At 42.0% G+C, this 18,619-nt stretch overlaps 1 protein-coding gene across 3 annotated transcripts in view; it reads left to right on the top strand.

Annotated features, from left to right (window-relative positions):
- Positions 1-722: 722 nt before the first annotated feature.
- Positions 723-18,619, top strand: part of HRH1 (histamine receptor H1) — a 184,886-nt gene continuing 166,989 nt past the window's right edge. Inside the window, exons 1-3 of one of the 3 annotated variants that reach the window (XM_075832355.1) lie at positions 723-814; positions 5,404-5,510; positions 6,322-6,412. The gene's annotated coding sequence lies outside the window, so the exon portion shown is untranslated. Of the gene's footprint in view, positions 815-5,138; positions 5,511-6,321; positions 6,413-18,619 lie in introns of those variants that run through there. The other 2 variants (XM_075832352.1, XM_075832354.1) reach the window with 2 other exon arrangements.

The following is an 18,619-nucleotide window of genomic DNA, read 5'->3' as shown; positions in this document are numbered from 1 at the left end:
CAAACACACACATATACACACAAACATATACACACAAACATATGTACACAAACACACCCATATATACACAAACCCACACATACAAAAACACACACGCACACACACACACACACACACAAACATATACACACAAACATATACACAAACACACACAAACACACACACATATACACAAAAATATACACAAACATATACACATACACACAAATACACCCATATATACACTCACACATAAACACACACACACACACACACACACACACAAACACATATACACAAACACACCCATATATACACAAACCCACACATACAAAAACACACACGCACACACACACACACACACACACACAAACATATACACACAAACATATACACAAACACACACAAACACACACACATATACACAAAAATATACACAAACATATACACATACACACAAATACACCCATATATACACTCACACATAAACACACACACACACACACACACACACACAAACACATATACACAAACACATATACACAAACACACCCATATATACACAGACACACACACACACACACACACAATTACCTTTAGCGGAGCGCAGACTTCTCCTTGCGACGGGTGCCTTCCACTGCATCTTCTGCGCATGCGCCGTGAAGCGCCGAGATGCGCGTTCACGAGCAAATGATATCCTCTGCTCAGGGCGCAGAGGATGTCATTACGCATGCGCGGCCACCGGGAACCTAGGCAACGAGCAGGATACAAAGAGGGACCGACCGCAACTTCAATCAACGATATCAAGAAAACGACATCGCTGGACGACGGACAGGTAATTAGAATTCTTCTTATTTTTACATGGGGGAGCTAACTAGCTACATTTATCAACTTGGGACAACCCCTTTAAGTAAATGTTCACCTTTAAATACCATTTTAAAGTTTAAAAATAGAATCAAGCCACATAATGTAGATTAGTAGAGTCATTTTTCTAAATACATTGAATTCCTCATCTTGTACAGAACAGACTGTGATCTAGTCCAGTGCTTTATTCACAATTCAGCAGGCATCAGGGCTGAAATCTCCCCAACATTACTTGCTGGTTCAGTGTCTGCACAGAACTTGCTTGATTTGTAATCTAGGAAATAAAGTATTTTCAGTCATTTGAAGTGGAGAAATCTGTCCAACTATATTATAGTTGCTTTTCCCAGTGCTAGCCCTAGGTGTAATAGCGGCAGAAGATTAATTTAGATCTTTTAGGCATCTATGCAAAACTTGTACTAAGCCCCCCCCCCCCCCCCCAACCATCATATACCGTTGCTAATACTGGTGTCCTCCTATGTGGTAGGTTGATCATTGGGCTCTATCAGGCCCCCAAGTGCCGGCTATGTCTGGAAGCCTTTGCACCTTCTATAGTTAGTCCCTGAATGGCACTCTGTGCAAGATTTTGCAGAACTCCCCTGGTGTTCGTAAATGAGTCCAAAAGAGGTTGAAACAAATAGACTTTTATTATAAATAATATATACTATACCACAATTTAAGGCTTTTACAACAATTTTCTTTATACAGTACTTGTAGCTGAATACGTAAGTTACATTCAGAAAGTAGACTGAAAACTTAAATAATTAATAATCAAGTGCCTTGTATAACTATATATTTTTTTCTAGTAACAGCCCGTTTTTTTTTAACCACAGTAATATATTATGTAAGCTGAAAATGCCTTCTTTAATATCCTGTAATTGCCCTTGGCAGGCGGGTGGGGTTCATTTGAGGCAGCCAAGTAATGTTAAAAGTTGAATTTGACTACATAGTTCATTGGTGGGCTTAATTAGGCGTTTGGCTTGGCGTTAGCAAAAGTTGCTGGGTTGGCTGGCATGCTTCAGTGCCCACAACCTCCTTACAACAGGTGTCAGACAGCTCAGAACGCGGTGCCTTCGAATTTTAAATTCCTGCACCACAGTATCTTAAAAATAATCTGTTGGCTATTCTGACATGTCTTTTTAAGTAAAAATTGTTTTCCCCTTAAAAAAACAATGCTGGAGCGCCTTTTCATAGAACTTTACATTTTGCCGTTCCTCTGTTATTCTTCCTGGGAAAGTATGAATAAATGGGCGTTACTATTCCCCTTGTCAACAAGTCCCCTTGACACTGTCAGCTCAACAAAGTGGATTAAACACCCAATTTATTCAACCAAAGACAACATCTGCATGGAGTTTGTATGTTCTCCCCATGTTTGCGTGGTTTTCCTTTGGGGTACTCCAGTTTCCTCCCACACCCCAAAAATATACAAATAGGGAATTTAGATGGGGACAGTGAGTCAGGACAACCTCTTTACAGAGCTGCGGAATATGCTAGCGCTATAAAGTGAAAGAAAGAAATATTCATACATTTTACAACTAGGACCCATTTTAAAATGGTCGATGTAAATAGCTATCTCGATTTTAAAAGTGCACACTATCCCCCGTGGCTTAGAAACATACCGTTCGGCCAATACCGACGAATTAGAAAAAACTGTTCAGATGATGTAACCTTTGACCAAGAATGTAGGATTCTACACCAGAGATTTTTGGAGAAAGGCTTCCCCAAGAGTCTCATTAAAGGTGCAGAGTCCAAAGCCAGGAGTCTTACACAAAAAGAATGCATTCAAGTAAAACACACAAACACCAAGAATGAATCAAGTCAAAAAATGGTTAAAACAAACTTCATTACTGCATTCACAAAAGGGAGCAATACCATCGCTACCATTCTCCAAAAACATTGGCATATATTGACCAATGACCCCTTTTTAAAACCACTAATACCAGCCAAACCCAATATCACATATAGACGGGCGAAAACTATCCAAAATATAATAGCCCCTAGTAAACTACGGAAAATAAACACATCTAACCCGAGCCTAACGAGAGATTTAAAAGGCTCTTACCGATGTGGCCAAAATAGATGTCTTTGCTGCAATAACATTACAAATAAATGCAGAGAATACTTCTCAACAACGACCGGGGAAAAATTCATAATAAAAGACTTTCTAAATTGCGGGAGCACTTATATCGTTTACCTGCTTGAATGCACTTGTAATCTCCAGTATGTAGGTCGGACCACACAAACTCTGAGAAACCGTATAAACAAACACAGGTTCAATGTCACTAAAGGTTTTTTAAAACAAAGCGTGTCCCGCCATTGCATGTACAAGCATAAATGTAATTTTTCAAATATCAACGTCACACCTATTGAACAGATACCATTAGACCTACCAGACAGATTCACCAGACTAAAGCAAAGAGAAAATTTTTGGATCTACAAATTAGAAACCCTACATCCGAAAGGTTTGAATGACCTCACGGAGTCCGCATTAGAATAATTTAAAATAAGATCTAACATATATATATATATATGTATATATATAAAAAATATAAAATATATATATATGTAAAAATTGAAACCAATTTCAAATTGAACAAACAAAAAACCATGTGTCAAAAAACAAATATATACAAAATACTCCAAAATACTCCGGAATAATCAGAAACCAAGTTACCCGTTTTTACGGAATATCGTTGTCCTCTTTGTATATATGAACCACCCTGTCCTTGTATAGGACAAGATTGTTACAAAATAGAATTCATTCACAAATATTAATACCAACCCATTCTATCTAAACATATAATCTACTGTCTGGATATATTCTATTATATTACATTGTTCTATCATACTGGTAAAAATCCAGGGATCTATTATATTATTGTATAGTATTATTCGATCATACCCCAACCTAATCATATTGTGTCCTCCAATCATAAAAGCAAACGTTCTTCTGTTCACGGCATACAATTGCATCATTTTAGCTAACTATTTATTTATACACAAACTAGACTTACAGTTAAACCAGTATTATCATGCTTTTTTATAATATCTATCTTTAACAAGGGCCCTCATTTAGTTTTAAATATCCCTTCATATCATTCCTAGTACGGGTCATTGTCACTCACCAGTCCTGGCACCTCGCTCCCCTTCCGATTCTTTTGTATCGAGGACCGTAGCTTCATGCGTTCAAAATGTGCGTTTCATTACAAGCTTTTGATCCATCCCGGCTTCCGTACCTGTTACGGTCCGTGGTAACCAGGGACGCTTCCGATTCAGCAGGCCCTGTAGTGTTACACCGCTACACTATCAAATGACCAAAACTTCAATTTATTTCTAACCCGATGACTGTTGTTTAACCACAACTAGTTGTACAAATAAAAGTCAGCATTTTGGCCCGAAAAGTCCCTCTTATGTGGAACCCTGCTAATGACGTGTCAGTTTGTGTGCTGGCATAAACAATATATGTTTTTAAAAATCTAAAACTCAAAAATTTCTAAAAATCCTTTTAAAATTTGAAATTCTTTTGACTGATATATACCCAATTGTTGTGCAAAAGTGCTTTTTAAATGTGTCATGTTGATGTTTTCTTTTGTTTTCTTGTTTCTGTTTTTATGACCTTTGACCCTTTTGCATTCTGGCGGTCTTTCTTCCTTGCCTTAGTGTATAAATAAGGCTGAAACCGCACAGTCTGCATTGGCCTGAGGAAGACGCCGGTGCGGCGTCGAAACGCGTAGCCTATTACCAATAAATCCTTTTATTTCTTTACCCACTGGAATGGTTGTGGATTATCTTTAAACCAAGCAGCGCCATTGGTCCCGTTTTTCTCAACCTAATCGCAATATATACATTTCCAGGAGGAATAACAGAAGTACATCACTATGAAAATGTTCTAAGAATAGATGCTTCTGCACGGTTTATTTCGCAGGTGTTTTCTAAAATAGACATATAATGGCTGGCGACAGCTCCTCTTTAATGTTGGATTGTTGCGGTATCTGAAGGGAGAATTTATAATAATAACATTATAATTGATACGTTCTATTTCCCTAATATATTTTGAACCCACTCTTGACTTTTTCTGAACTTACCTTATTTTATTTGGAACATGAAATTATTAATCCGGCTCCTACATGATGGAAGACTATTTTCAAGGAAAGCCCTGTGTTTTCAGCCTAATAAGGGAACACAACAAGAAGATGAGATGGCAAATGATATGTAAAGTAAATAGTAGGACGGAGAGGGTGCCGGCAGTGGGAGGGGGATACTCTACAGTGAGAGGGAAGAGTATTTCACTGGGTGGCAGATATATTCCGAGGACTGTATTGAATGAATTTTCTATCACTGAGGGTTTCAACAGTTGTCAAGAAAAGGCTACAGTTCTGAGAGGGAGGGAGAGCAGACTCAGAGGTAGCTGCATCATTCACACACACACAAAGGGAGAAGAGAAAGATGGACCAGACGTGAGGATACAGGGAAGGAGAACATGTATGAATTCCATTTTCCGTCTCTCGATGCAGATCATATTTTTTTAGAGTTTTTCCATTATTTTATTTTGTAAATCTCCAGACCTCGTGTTCCATAACGATTGACACGTGCTATCTCAAGACCATGTTTTAATGGATGCGAAAAAATCTATTGGACCGCATGAGGAATTTTGACAACTTATAAAACTGGTGAGTGATTAAACTTTATATTTGCTGAGCAAAAAAGAAAATGAATGATAAGGAAAATGCTTTATTCTTCATCTGGGAGGTTTTCTCGGATACTTTTACAGATGTTGCACAATGTTATACTAAAACTTTAATGATAAAAGAAAACTCTCCAGTCATTTGGCACAGTTCATTGTGCTATCAAGATGAGATCCATGTGGTTTCCATAGGACTGCAGGTAAAATCTGCCAAATAACCTTAGCTTGGTGAGAAATTGCAAGGCGCACATACAAGAGCTACACGTATGTACAGATGTAGTAGAGCTGAATTTGTTATTTAAGGTTGTATTATTTATTATGTCATTAATAAAGCTTTACCTGCAATCCTATGTAAAACCACAGATAATGTTAAGTTGTGGCAAATGACAAACTCAGCTCTTTTGCATCCAGCAAACTGAGCTCTGCAACATCTGAATATATCAACAAAGTTCAGTAGAAAGTGCTTATGTCAATCACTGAATTGCAATCGAGCCCCATGTAAAATCCCTAATGCAGATGGGACATATCAGTAGACCTTTATTGCCTAATATTTAGTTATGACATATGACCTTGAAAGTATTTTAAAAATGTGAATAAATCCGTAAAGGAAATACACTATAAAGGTGAATCCGACTGAGAGAAAGACCATCGGTTGTTATGTGACGTGCCGTATCTGTATCCCTTTGTTGGTGTTTTTCCCACAAACTAGACCTCTACCTCAGTGTCAGGCTGAATAGATATCAGTATTGGCCATGTTCATTGACGGAATAATAAAATGAAATTGCACTATATTGCAGATCCATGTTATCTGAAAAGTAATTATGTAAGAAAGAGTTACAAAGTATGATCTTGAGTCCAGAAATTGGTCATCTCAAATAATGTTATTTGGTAAGTAATACCTCTACTATAAATTCATGTTTGACTGCTCATAAGCCCAGTATCCCAGCCCCCATTCTCCGTTTTTATTATAGGGATATGTGCAGTCAAGTCTTAAAGTGCTCATCTGCTGCTTACCTAGACTGGGGAGTTGAATTAACCACCGGGAAAAAAAAAAACTCCTGTGGAACCAATATTACGTTATTAAGGGATCAATATTAACTGGTGACAACCTTTTCCCCTCTAAGTCAGGCCCTAGGCAGCTTAAAGAGGCTCTGTCACCACATTATATGTGACCTGTACATGATGTGATTGGCGTAGATTACAGCAGTTTTTTTTTATTTAGAAAAACGATAATTTTTGACAGTTATGACCTATATTAGCTTTATGCTAATGAGTTTCTTAATGGACAACTGGTGACAGAGCCTCTTTAAGCATTTCTCCAGCTTGACCCCAGAATTTGGCTTCTGAGAATTATGACTTGAGTGGTATAAATATTGGGCTTAGACTTAAACCAGAATTTTGAATGGGGTACGGTTTTATTTATACAAAATATGCTACAACTGCGAATTTTACAGATGTGTCCACCCTTACGTTTGCTTGAATTTGGTTAAGGACTCCATTTCTCATAAAACAAATTCAATACAATATCGCGACCTGCTAGCAAAACCCTTGACAGTCTGCAACCCACATCACAACCACTGGGTGGCCACACATAAACACATAGCAAAGACATCTCGTGACAGAGTATCGCAAAATCATTTGGTTTTCTTTTTAAAGCTGGTTATCTCGCACCACACATCTCAGGATATGTTGAGATAAGAGGAAAAGAAAGGAAGGAGTTGGCTAAGGAGTTGAAAGGGGTTGTCTAAGATCGGAAAAAAAAGTCTGCTTTTTTTGCCGGAACAGTGCAACTTTTGTCACTGGGCTATGACTGGTATTGCAGCTTAGCCCCAGTTACTTGAATGCTGCAATACCATACACAACCTATTGATAAGAATGGTGTGCAGTTCCTGGTGTCAGAAACCTCCAGCATCTGGCTACTAAAATTCTAAACACCAGTATGTGATTTGTGAGAGATTATTATGCAGTCAGGAGCGCATTAATAAAAATTCAAGAAGAACTAAAGAAAGATGTAATGTACAATACACCTTTACATTTGTTATGGTCACTTTTATACTGCACTGTTGTTATCATTGGGGAATAACGTACTTGTTGGTATCACTACATATGTGCTGAATGTTGCCGTGAGGCTCTATTTTTTTAGACTGTAGATCTTTCCTTGAGAAGAGGTTGTACCATACATGCATTTATTGTATACTGATGTCTAGAACACGGATTGTGTGGTAAATCAGCTCCTTTATATGTGCAAAATCCTCCAAAATAGTTGTGAGAACAACACAGGACATAGAGACCCATTCGGGGAGGAATGAGTTAAACCTGCTCGTGTTCTCACGCTGAAAGACATGACACTTTCCATAAACAGTGCCACACAGTACGCTGCACTACGATGAAGGCTTGTCAGTGGCTTAAGTTTAGGTAATGAGCTTAGACTAATCCTAAAAATAGTTGTGCAGAAGTAAAATCTGTGCACTACAAAGCTTCATGTATTAAATATTTAATACATGCCACGCCTATCAGCGACACAGCAGCCGCCTGGGCGCTTCTTCACTCAGTGGCGTCGCTACCACTGTAGCAGCCATAGCGGCTGCTAGCAGCAACACCGGGCATGAGGGCGCCAGTACCGCCAGTCGAGACGTGCCCCCCATGGCCGGCGGTGCGCTAGCAGTGGCTGCTATAGCGGTAGCAATGCCACTATAGCAGAGCAGGGAGGAATCTCCCTGCTCTGCTATCTACTAGCGACCACTGTAGCTCCCTGAAGGAGCGAAATCCCCGTGTGGCCGGGGATTCCGCTCCTGTACAGAGCACTTGATGTCTCTGTCCATATATGCACCAGGGGCGTAACTAGGACAGACTGGACCCCATAGCAAACTCTTGACCGGGCCCCCCCCCCGGGTGCCACAAGCAGCCCCCCTTATAAATAGTGCCCCCTGTAGAATGTGCCATAAAGCCCCCCTGTGGACAGTTCTATATAGCCCCACCTATAGACAGTGTCACACCCCAATTGTAGATAGCGCCCCCACCTCCCCTTATAGAGAGTGCAATACAGCCCCACTGCAGATATCGCCATAAAGCCCCCACTGTATATAGCGCTATACAGCTCCCACTGTATATAGTGCCACACAGCCCCCTCCCTTGTATATAGTCCCACACAGCACCCCCTTAGTAGATATTGCCACACACAGACCCATGTAAATAGTGCCACACACAGACCCCTGTAGATTGCGCCACACTCAGCCCCCTGTAGATAGAGCCACTGCCCTCCCCCATGTAAATAGTGCTATACAGTTCCCCCATGTGTATAGTGCCACACAGCTCCCCCTTGTGTATGGTGCCACACAGCTCCCCCTTGTGTATAGTGCCACACAACTCCCCCTTGTGTATAGTGCCACAAGGCAATGGCGCATCCGAGAAAGTTGTATCAGCCAGGGAGATGTCAACCAAGCATGGAAAGGTGGGTTTGGAGGCAGGACTATGTGACTCTTCAGGATAGCGGCACCACCCCATGACCTTTTAATGAATAATTAGCATATAGTGTGCGCCGTTTTAAAAGTGGATTTTAAAGATTTTGCAGCAATTGAAAAAAAGCATACAAGGGAATGTTTGGAAATATTGTCAGGTCATGTATTACCGCATGGTGGCAGTTCAAGGGGTTAAAACTACCAGACAGGTTCCCATGAAATATACAATGAATTGAGAACAATCTCATCTGCCCTGCAATTTTGTTATTATAAATATATTCTATATAATTACAGATCCAGAACCAAGCTTTGACATATATACAGTACCACAAACAAGCTCAGCACATAAATACAGCACTAGAACCAAGCTAAGTACATATATACAGCACCAGGACCAAGCTCAGTACGTAATACAGTACTAGAACAAAGCTCAGTACATAAATACAGCACTAGAACCAAGCCCATACATATATACAGCACCAGAACAAACCTCAGTACATTAATACAGCACTATAACCAAGCCCATATATATATACAACACCAGAAACAACCTCAGGACATATATACAACACCAGAACAAGCTCATACATATATACACCACCAAAACAAATCTCAGTACATATATACAATACCAGAACAAGTTCATACATATATAGAACACCAGAACCAAGCTCAGTACATATATACAACACCAGAACCAAGCTCAGTACATATATACAGCACCCGAACTAAGATCAGTACATATATACAGCACCAGAACAAACCTCAGTACATAAATACAGCACCAGAACCAACCTCAGTACATAAATACATCCCCAGAACCAAGCTCATTACATATATACAGCATCAAAACCAATCTAATACGTATATACAGCACCAGAACAAAGCACATCATCAGAACCAACATCAGTACATATATACAACAACAGAACCAAGCTCAGTGTATATATATACAATAACAGAACCAAGCTCAGTGCATATATAAAACATCAGAACAAATACAGCTCAATTTAGCGCAACCCCTGTCGTGTAGGTTTGTACGGCGTAAAACTACAGCTCCCAGCATGGCCCGAACAATGGTAAGGATATGCTGGGAGAAGCTATTTCACAAAAAAAATCATACCACCATCATCTCGCTGCAGATCATACAGTGACTACAGTACTGATTAGAGGCAGAATAAACATTTATATTGAGTGACTCACCGGAGACGTCTTAGATTCTAGTTCTTTTCTGCTCCGTCTGGTCCAGACATCTATGATGGATTTCTCCCAGCCATGACCTATTTCTGCAGTTTTCCGCTCAGATGTCTTCAGCTTCTCACTATTAAAACATTTATGCACCTATAAACGAAGTTAAAATTCTCAACACCTCTAAATATAATAAAGTGCCATACACTGCACCTCTAACTATAATAGCGCCACACACTGTGTCCCTGATTATAATAGTACCATACACTGTGCCCCACACACACCCCGTGCCCCCTGTAGATAATGCCCCCATAGCCCCTTGTAGATAGTGACACCCATAAAGCCTCTGTAGATAGTGCCATACATTGAAGCCCCTGTAGATATTTTCCCACATACAGCCCTCTGTAGATAGTTTCCACATATGGACTCCAGAGCTGCAAGGCAATAGTGCTAACCACTGAGCCACCGTGCTGCCCTACATATAGCTTCCCCTATAGATAGTGCTCCACGTATAGCCCACCTTGTAGATAGTGTCTCACATATAGCTCCCTTGTATATAGTGTCCCATATATAGCCCACCCCTGTAGACAGTGCCCTACATATAGCGCTCCTGTAGCTAATGACCCACAGGTAACCCACCCCTGTTTATAGTGTCCCACATATAGCACACCCCTATAGAAAGTGCCTGAAAAATAGCTTCCCTATAGATAGTGCTCTACATATAGCCCACCCCTGTACAGTGTCTCACAAATAGCTCCCCCTGTATATAGTGCCCCACATATAGACCCCTCTGTAGATAGTGCCCCACATCCCCACATATAGACCCCCCTGTATATAGTGGCCCACATCCCCACATATAGACCCCCCATAGATAGTGGCCCACATCCCCACATATAGACACCCTGTATATAGAGGCCCAATAATAGACCCCCCTGTATATAGTGGCCCACATCCCCACATATAGACACCCCCTGTATATAGTGGCCCACATCCCCACATATAGACCCCACTGTATATAGTGGCCCATATCCCCACATATAGACCCCCCTGTATTTAGTGGCCCACATCCCCACATATAGACCCCCTATATATAGTGGCCCACATCCCCACATATAGACCCCCCCTGTATACATGGCCACCATCAGGGCAGTACAGCTGGTACTGCCATCAGGGGCCCGGCCAGAATGATGAAAAGTAGGGGCCCATCGCTTCTCATCAACTTTACACATTTCATTGAGGGCCCCAGCGTTAGTCACTTGGAGAAAGGAACAGACCCTGCAATGTAATAGGGCCCGTCATGGCCGCCATCAGGGCAGTACAGCTGGTACTGCCATCAGGGGCCCGGCCAGAATGATGAAAAATAGGGGCCTGTCGCTTCTCATCAACTTTACACATTTCATTTAGGGCCCCAGCATTAGTCACTTGGAGAAAGGAATGGACCCTGCAATGTAATAGGGCCCATTCCTTACTCTGAAGTAACTAACGCTGGGGCCCTGAGAGTACTTACAGAAGAGGAAGATGCAGTATGTAGAAGCTCCGTGTGAAGAGATCTCAACCCCCCAGCCAGCTCCTTCTCTACACCACCGACTGGACCGGCAGGCTGGTGAGTGTCCCCCTCTCTCCATCGTGCTTCACATTCCTCCTAACCCCACTTGATTATATATAACTTGATTATATAAAGTATGTTAAAATTGTTTCCCTAGCACGTGATTTGTGCCACGATTACGGAAATTGCATAAAAAAAGGGTAAAAAACATGGCAAAACAGTGCTGTTAGGCTATAGTCAAAGTGCGGTAAAATCAAGTTTTTGTTGCGATTTTGCAAAAAAATTTGATTTGACTGCACTGTGTAAATAGAATAAGGCCTTATTAAGACGGCCGTGCTCGGTCCATTTTATATGGACTGTGTATCGGCCATATTTCCCGGACCGACCACAGTTCAGGGAGCCGGGCTCCTATCAACATAGTTATCTATGAAAAACATTAAGAGGAAATAGACCTGGACCGCACAATCCACAATGTATACGTTGATCTGAGACGATAGGCAGAATTTCTAAACATGAACATGAGGTTCTTTGTTAACATTTTGATCAAACTGTATAAGCCCACTTGCCACTTCACGGCGGCCTCTTTTAAAGTGGGTCCCTACTCTAGCGATTGCAACACCGCATGGCGGCCACCGCCACCGCAGAACCGCTCCTGCAGAGGGAGAAACCCAGGGGCCCAAAAGCACCCATGCCATCAGACCGTGCCAAGCCTCTTTGGCTCTGGGCTACGTCCCCCCACAAATACAGCACCACAACAAATGAACAGATGAAATAAGCTCACTTTACCATGCGTCCCCAGTGACCGACTGAGAGTAAAAGCAACGGCAGGAACACTTATGAGGTCATTCCTGGATTAAAATCAGCTGTTTTTTTTTTAAAATGTGTGGAGTGCTGGTGCCAAGTAAAACAAATAAATGGAAGAGGATAGACTATATATTATATGGAAAACATTAAGAGGAAATAGACATGAACCGCACAATCCACAATGTATACGTTGATCTGAGCCGCTAGGCATAATTTCTAAACATGAACATGAGGTTCTTTGTTAACATTTTGATCAAACTGTATAAGCCCACTTGCCACTTCACGGCGACCTCTTTTAAAGTGGGTCCCTACTCTAGCAGTTTCAGCACCACATGGCGGCCACCGCCATCGCAGCACCAGGCCCCTGGGTTGCTCCCTCTGCAGGAGCGGTGCTGCAGTGGCGGTGTTCACTTGTTGTGGTGCTGTGGGGTGGCACCTGTTGCTGTGGTGCTGCATTTGTGGGGGGATGTAGCCCAGAGCCAAGGAGGCTTGGCACGGTCGGATGGCATGGGTGCTTTTGGGCCCCTGTATGGCTCCCTCTGCAGGAGCGGTGCTGCGGTGGCCGCCATGCGGTGCTGCAACCGCTAGAGTAGGGACCCACTTTAAAAGAGTTTGCCGTGAAGTGGCAAGTGGGCTTATACAGTTTGATCAAAATGTTAACAAAGAACCTCATGTTCAGAAATTATGCCTAGCGGCTCAGATCAACGTATACATTGTGGATTGTGCGGTCCATGTCTATTTCCTCTTATTATTTTCCATAGTTATCTATGACGCTAGGTTTCCCTGTCTCTCCGCAGGAAAACTCTCCCGTACTGTAATCATGTTTTCAGTACGGGACCGGGGACAGTATTCCCACGGAGAGACAGGGAATCCTAGCGTCATAGATAACTAGGAGCCCGGCTCCCTGAACTGTGGTCGTTTCGGGAAATACTGCCGACATACGGTCCATATAAAATGGACCGAACACGGACGTTTCAACAAGGCCACTTCAGAAGTGGCGGATTTGTCTCCTATTTCTTGTGCGGATTGCGCACTGAAAATCCACTACAAATGTTCATGAACGTGTGCGCAATTGTCGTTTTTCACTGCCAATTTGCACCTGTGTGGGACCCGTTCTCACGGATCCCTCATAGACTTGAGTCTATTGAGGGATCTGTAAAAACGGACATAAATGGAACATGTACTATGTTTTTAAGGCCCTTTACACGGTCCGTTAAAACAACGGCCATCACACTGAAATTTAACATGTTCGTCTGAATAAGCCCTAACTCATTTTCAAAACCCCATGCACATGCAGCAGAAAAAAATCTGCATGGAATTTAGGACGTGCTGCTGATTATTAAATCCTGATCATGCCTATTATGTTGCAGAATTAGAACATATTTTACCCGTTAGGGTATGTTCCCACAGCAAACAAAAAACGGCCGTAAAATACGGAGCTTTTCAAAGGAAAGCAGCCTCTGATTTTCAGCCTTTTTTTTATGCATCAAGCATTTTTTTATGCGTTCTTTACGGCCGTTTTTAAAGCTGTTTTTCTATTGAGACAACGAAAAACAGCTCCAAAAATGGCTCAAGACACGGGACATGCACTTTTTTTTTACGGGGTGTTTTTTTTTACTCATGGCCGTGCGCAATTACGAACTGAAAAAATGCAGCAATTCCGCAACGTGTCCTAATGCCCTAATAGTGCATTCTTAGTCGCGGTTTTTACATTTTGATGTGGAAATACAGTAGGTGCAGGTTTTATTCTGCGGATTTGTTATTTTTGATTTTTTTTAAACTGGTCAGATACAATTTGCAAGCGGAAACGCAAAATAAATTGACATGCTGCAGATTTTAAAATACGCACCGCAGGTCAATTTACATGCAGAAAAAATCTGCTATGTGTAGATGAGATTTCTTGATCTCTCATTTACTTTGCTGGTACTGTGGTACTGTATTACGCTGCGGATTTGGCGCACAAAAATACATGCGGCAAATCCGCACGTAATATACATCGTGTGCATTTGGCCTAACAGAGTTTTTTTTTAAACTTATCCTAATGTCCCGTTCACACGTGTTGGATTTTATATGGATTTCAATGACAATCTGCCTCCCACAGCAATAAGAAGCATGCGACTTATTTTGCACGGAAAAGCCGAGGATAAGTCCCTTTGAATGACCATGGGATTAGTTTCTCGTGCGGATCTGCTACACGCTTGTGGCACATTTGCTGCAGAAATCCAAGGGAAGCCTCAGATTTTTTAACGTAAAAACTCATTGGACTTTAATGGCAGTGTTAGAAAGTTAGTGCTCCTTATATCCTCACAAGTGCTTCCCCCTCTTACATCGTTTTATTGCCCTACATTTATTGTAGAGAAAATCTCCGAACATACACTATAAACAACGTAAAAAAAAATTCACAGGGCTCCATTATGTCCTTTTAGCCTACGTCGGGCTGGTATATGTCGGTTTACCTTTTTTTGAAGGATGGAATAGCGTAGTAGACTTTGCTATTCCATCCTGAGAGATTCCACAAAAAAACTTATACCGCTAGAGACATTAGTATGTGGACAGTGAAGTCAGGAGCTCCCCAATGCTGGAGTCCCCAGACAGAGCATCACAAGTGCTCTGCCTGTGGACTTTGTCCCTGGGAAAGCTCCTGACATCACTGTCCATATATGTAAAGTGACGTCAGGGGATTCTCCAGGGCCGGAATCCCTAGCCAGAGCGTTGCCGACTCTCTAGCTGTGGACTCAGGCTTTGCAAAGCCAAAGTCCCTGGGCAGAGCGCTAGTAGAAGCTCTGCCCGGGGACTCCAGCCCTGGGAAACCTCCTGACAACACTGTCCATTTATGGAAAGTGACTTCAGTAGTTTCTCCAGGGCCATTCCCCAGGCGACGTATCCCACTTTATGCCATACAGAGGGATACGTTTTAGCTAAATAGAACAAAATCCAGAGCATTACCGGTCACTGCCTGCTCCATGGTTTCATTCACAGTAATTGACATCAGCACCAAAATCAGTTAATGCATATAACGTACAAACATGAGCGCCACACTTTCCATTGCCCAATCCCGGTAATGGAGGGGGGGCCAAGACATCTTGGCTGTATGGGGCTCAGAAATTCCTAATGGCGGTCCTGCCTGTAGATAGTGCTCCATATCCCCACATATAGACCCCCCTGTATATAGTGGCCCACATCCCCACATATATACCCCCCCCTGTATATAGTGCCCACATCCCCACATAGACCCCCCCTGTAGATAGTGCCCCACATATAGATGACCCCCCCTGTAGATAATGCCACTCACAGATTTATTAGAAAAAAACAAAAAACTTTACGTACTCACATGATCCCGTTCCCGCGCCGTCCGATGGCAATGCAGATCTGCTATCTTCTGAGCAGGTCTGCTGGAGCTGACGACTGCTACTATGGCAACAGGAGGCCTAACAATGGCTTCCTATCTGCCATTACGTAAGCCGATTAGGCCCCGTCCAGAGGCGGAGCCGGATCGGCTTGCTGTCAGTGAACAACTGACAGTTCTATTACATTGCACTACATAGGTAGTGCAATGTATTAGAACATCAAACAAACAGTTGGACGTTCAAGTCCCCTAGTGGGACTAAGGAATAGTGTAAAAAAAAAAGTGTAAAAAAAAAGGTCAAAATAAAAGTTGTAAAAAATACAATAAAAGTTTCAAGTAATAACATAAAACACAATCGCCCTTTTTCACTTAGCAAGTCATTTATTATTGAAAAAATAATAAAGCCATACATATTTGGTATCGCTGCGACCGTAACGACCTGAACTATAAAAATATTATGTTATTTATTCTGCACAATGAACACCGTAAAAAAAAACAACTAAAAAATACTCGCATGTACCCAAAAATGGTACCTATAAAAACTATAACTCGTCTCGCTAAAAACAAGCCCTCATACAGCTCCGTCAACGAAAAAATTATAACCGTTATGGCTCTTAGAACTTGTCGACAGAAAAAATCCATTCTCTTTACAAAAGTTATTTTATTCTGCAAAAAGTTGTAAAACATAAAAAAGTGCTATAAATTAGGTATCACCGGAATCGGACTGACCCGCAGAATAAAGGTAACATGTAGTTTATAACGCGTGGTGAACGCTGTATAAAAGGAACTAAAAAAAGATGCCAGAATTGCTGTTTTTTGGTCACCTTGCCTCCCAAAAAAAAAAGGATAACAAGTGATCAAAAAGTCGTATGTACCCCAAAATGGTACCAAAATGGTACCAATAAAAACTACAGCTCATCCCGCAAAAAAAAACAGCCTTCATACCACTACATTTATGAAAAAATAAAATTAGTTAAGGCTCCAATAAGTCAGGAAAGAAAAAATATGCAGTTGTGACGTACCGAGGGGAACATTTCTTCTGTTTCAAGAGGCAAATTATCAAGGCCCCTAAAATTAGGTAACCAGGAAGGGTAGGGCTCAAACATATCTGCTGGAAGTGAGGGTGCCCGTATTATACCGGGACAACACTTCCCAGCAAATTTCCTCAAACTGCAAAGATGCCGAGTGTGGACCAAAAGGGGAATAAGTAAGGACCATTTATTAGTGCGACACCGGCCTGTGCAGAAAGGATTTTTTTTACCCCATTATTATACCACCTGACTATGCCCCTTATATACTCCGCCCGGCTTACATGTACTTCCACATTATAAACGGAAACACCAGTAAGACTCCAAACAAAACTACAATCCAGCAAAATTTGTGCTCCAGAAGCCAAATGGCGCTCCTTCTCTTCTGATCCTTGCCGTGTGCCAAAATAGCAGTTTATGACCACAATGGTGCGGTAAAATTTTTTGACCGCGGCATGGGAACCCAGCCTCATGAATATGCGCTGCTCTTGTCCTCTGTTCTATAACTCTGGGTTCACACGTCACGGTCAAAATGTGTCTTGACTGCGCCAGGAAAACCAAGCCGGGCTCCCGTGTAGCGTAAACTCTGCAGAATTTCTGCAAGAGAATTCTGTACGGAATTTTTGCAGCATTTACAGGAAAAAAAAACGCAGGATAAACGTTAAATTGACCTGCGGTGAGGAATTTAAATCCATTCCATTTATGCTGCCTTTTCGTCGATTTCCTGTTGCGGGTTTTCCCCATTGAATTCAATGGGGATACAAGACCCGCAACAGAAAGCTAAGTGTTGAGACATTCGCAGCGGAATTGCGATTTTGCCGCAGGAATCGCAACTCAGGAAAAAATAAATAAATCATACTTAGCCAGTAAACTCTCCTTCTTCCTACAGTACGGCCTCCTGGGATGATGTTTCAACCCATGTGAACGCTGCAGTCTATAACAGGCTGCAGTGTCACATGGCCGGTAACGTCATCTTGGTAGGCCGGACCACGGGCAGAGAAGAGGGAGGGGGTAAGTATGAAAGTTTTTATTTTTACCTTACCCCAGCGCTGCATTCTGCAGCAAAAACTGTGTTCGAAAAATCGGACCACAATGTGGTGCGGTTTTTCAGACGGAGGGCGCTGCGGGTTCCAGGTCAGATACACTGCGCAGTTTTTACACAGCATATACGACCTGTGAGAGCCCGACATCATGCTGGGTATTCAAGCTGCAGTTTTGTTCCTTTTTTTGCAGCGATTATCTCAATATAGTGGCTAAATGCTACAGTTTTTAGTGATTTTGCAAAAAACGGCTTGTTTTGCCGTAATTACAAAATCGTTGCGGCAAAAAAATGCACAACATCCGCAGTGTGTGAACCCAGCCTAAAGTACAGCACGGGACTGCTGAGGTCAGTGATTTGGCTGTTTGTTCCACCTATTATTCTGTAGTATTCGCCCTGTCTACCAGTGATGCCTCGCTTAATTGTGAGTTAGCCCCCCCTACTGTAAATGCTCTGACTTTGTATTTTTGCATTGGCTCAACCTTCCACCAATGGCCCCGCCTGCCACCAATTTTGACCTACCTACAATATCAAGGCCACTTTAGATTTTTTTCCATGGCCACTTTAAGTTCCCAATGCGCCCCTGGCTACCTGTGGAGTGATCTGAGAGAATTTGCTAAGCAGGGCAGAAACCATATAAATTGCCAAGCACGGCAGAAGAGGCAGACATTTGCCAATCAGAAAAG

The sequence above is a fragment of the Rhinoderma darwinii genome, chromosome 7 (assembly GCF_050947455.1).
Source record: "Rhinoderma darwinii isolate aRhiDar2 chromosome 7, aRhiDar2.hap1, whole genome shotgun sequence".
Classification (NCBI taxonomy): domain Eukaryota; kingdom Metazoa; phylum Chordata; class Amphibia; order Anura; family Rhinodermatidae; genus Rhinoderma; species Rhinoderma darwinii.
This window is presented reverse-complemented; position numbering and strand designations above follow the sequence as displayed.